The sequence below is a fragment of the Peromyscus maniculatus genome, chromosome 21, assembly GCF_049852395.1.
Source record: "Peromyscus maniculatus bairdii isolate BWxNUB_F1_BW_parent chromosome 21, HU_Pman_BW_mat_3.1, whole genome shotgun sequence".
NCBI classification, from domain to species: Eukaryota; Metazoa; Chordata; class Mammalia; order Rodentia; family Cricetidae; genus Peromyscus; species Peromyscus maniculatus.
Window position 1 is genome coordinate 34,030,296 of NC_134872.1, and position 3,080 is coordinate 34,033,375.

The following is a 3,080-nucleotide window of genomic DNA, read 5'->3' on the forward strand; positions in this document are numbered from 1 at the left end:
TGACCTGGTATTGTATTGGCCCTATAACAAAATGTTAGGATTTTGATTTTTGATAATAAATTTTTGACAACATATATTTATTTTCCATAAAATAAAATTTATAGCATAGGTTTTATATGTCCCATATAAACTTAATGAGGATGGTGAACAAACCACCTTCTCCATGTATTGGTAGTTTATTCTTAAGAGTGATCAATGTTGTTAGCAAGATGATATTTTGACTTGGAAAACTGAAATAAATCTTTTATTTAAGCTACAATTTTTTAGTGAATACAGAATTTATACAATAGAAGAGAAGCCTGTTCTGTACAGAACTGAAAATGGTTCATCTTTCTGTGATATTTTCTACCTGTAATTAGGGTGTGAGGAACACTGGATGAGACACCAGTTATATATCCACTCATATTGACTGGAGAAAGGAGCCATTTCCATAGGGCTGGAAAGATAGCTCAGTGATTAAGCAGTTACATTCTTTTCCTTTTTTGTGGTTTTTCCGTGGTATCAATTTCTGTTTCCTTTTATTGAAAATGGACTTTTTTTTCATACAATATATTTTGATTCTGATTCTCCTTCCCCAACTCCTAGATCCTCACCACTTCTCCACACACCCAAATCCACTCTCTTTCTTTCTCTCTCTCATTAGAATTCAAATAGGCGGGAACGAGGAAGGCGCTGAGCTTATACTGAAGCAAGTTCTGAGGACGCAGGTGGCGCCGTGGTTTGAAGAGGGGGTTCCAGGCCCCCGCTTCCAGAGGTGCGAACCTGAAGGTCGACCCAGAAATGGGACGCCGGTCATCAGACACCGAGGAAGAGAGCAGAAGCAAGAGAAAAAGGAAACACCGGAGACGCTCCTCTTCGAGTAGTTCCTCAGATAGGAGGACGTACAGCCGCAAGAAGGGCAGGAGGCGGCCACGGTCCGAGTCCACGTCCTGGTCTAGAGACCGCCAGCCTCGCTCACATTCCTATGAGAGAAGACGCAGGCACAGGTCAAGCAGCAGCTCTTCTTATGGCCCCCGAAGAAAACGAAGTCAAAGTCGATCCAGGGCTCGAGGAAAATCCTATAGAGTTCAAAGGTCTCGGTCCAAAAGCAGAACAAGAAGGTCCAGATCAAGACCTCGTCCACATTCCCACAGTCGAAGCAGTGAAAGGTCCAGTCACAGAAGAACCCGTAGGAGGTCTAGGGAGAGTGAGCGACGGAAAGCCCGGGACAAAGAGAAGAGAGAGAAGGAGAAGGAGAAAGGCAAGGACAAAGAAGTGCACAGCATCAAACGAGGAAATCTGGAAACATCAAAGCTGGATTAGAACATCTGCCACCAGCTGAGCAGGCCAAAGCCAGACTACAGTTGGTTCTTGAAGCTGCTGCAAAAGCTGATGAAGCACTAAAAGCCAAAGAAAGGAATGAAGAAGAAGCAAAGAGAAGAAAAGAGGGAGACCAAGCCACCCTGGTGGAATAAGTAAAAAGAGTTAAAGAAATCGAAGCCTTTGAAAGTGATTCTTTTGTTCAGCAGACATTCAGATCAAGTAAAGAAGTCAAAAAATCAGTAGTAGAACCAAGTGAAGTGAAGCATGTGACTCCAGCATCAGGACCAGCATCAGTAGCTGCTCACCCACCCAGCATCGGAAAGGAAATAGACCCTGACAGCATCCCCATGGCCATCAAGTACCAAGATGACAATTCTCTGGCTCATCCAAATTTATTTATTGAAAAAGCTGAAGCTGAAGAAAAGTGGTTCAAGAGATTAATTGCTCTCCGACAGGAAAGACTAATGGGCAGTCCTGTGGACTGAGGAAGAGACCCACGGTTGAATTGACAGAAGCCTTGAAAATTTAGGTTTTTAAATACCAATATTAACTTTTATTCGTCAAAACAATTTAGCCAGTTACATAGAAAGAAAATCTCATTTCTTCTCTTGTGTTCAACTGAATATTTGTTGGTTCGAATCAAACATTGCAAATAGTAAATCTATTGTAAAAAGGTGTATGTGCATGAACATATATCCTGTTAATAAAGCTAATCATAAAAATGTCAGTGTTGAAGTAAATGAATATTCAGTAGTGTGTCTCATTACAGTTTTTACAAAATCATGTTTTTGACCCAATATTGGAAAATTATACACATATATAAGAGCCATATTATTAAGTATAAGAGTTCATCTCCTATGTATTGTAAAGTCCTTCTTGAATCTCTTATCTCACCTTTCTTAAAATTTTTAGGTATCATAAAAGGTACCCTTTTATGAGATATAAGCAATGACCATGATAGATTTGAACTAAAACTTCTTCTTGTGCCCTGTGGTGTCAAGCCTCTAATCCTAGTCCTCTGGAGGCTTAGGCAGGAGGGTCTCAACTCCAGTCTGCACTCCACAGCTAGTGCTGGGACACTCGGACCACATGGTGGAACCTTGTCTGAAAAAACTTTTAATTAGAGATCAGTTTGTATAAAGTGCTGCAAGCAGAAGCAGTTCTTCCTTTAGAAATCTCATGCCATTGCATCAGTCCCTTTGCACTGCTGTGACAAAAGGCCTGGCCTGACTTCAGAGGGAAGGCTTTTGTCTATGGCTTGAGAAGTATCGGTCCATGGTCAGCTGGTTCCACGGCTTTCAGGCCTGTAGCAGGCAGAAACACAGCAAGAGGGCAAGGCACAGGAAAGCTGCTCACTATTGACTGTCAGGAAGCAAAGAGACCGGAAGAGGCCACAGCATACCCTTCAGAGATATGCTCCTCTTACCTGCTTCCCGTCTGTTCCCTCCCTCCTGGCAGCCCATTCAGCTGTGGACTCATGCTTTAACCCATTGGTGGAGTTACAGTCCTCATGATCCAGTAACTCTCTCAACAGGCAGTGTTGAGCCTCAGTTGCAAGTGTTATAAAGATGTTTGTTTTAAATCCTTGTTTTTATGAATACATTGTCTTGATCTAAGTAGTGCCTGTCTTCCTCAGCTCTCTAAGTAAACATGCTCAGTCTGAAGGCAGATGTGCACAGGCTCACAGTAGTGGGTTCAGGAGGGATTAGTGTTTCTGAAATAGTTTTCTTTTTAATACTTTGTATAATTTGTAAACTGTAAATTCCATCTTAGGAAAT

The 3,080-nt window shown here is 41.9% G+C and overlaps 1 pseudogene; it reads left to right on the top strand.

Annotated features, from left to right (window-relative positions):
• Positions 1-670: 670 nt before the first annotated feature.
• Positions 671-1,834, top strand: LOC102910793 (serine/Arginine-related protein 53 pseudogene; annotated as a pseudogene).
• Positions 1,835-3,080: the final 1,246 nt, after the last annotated feature.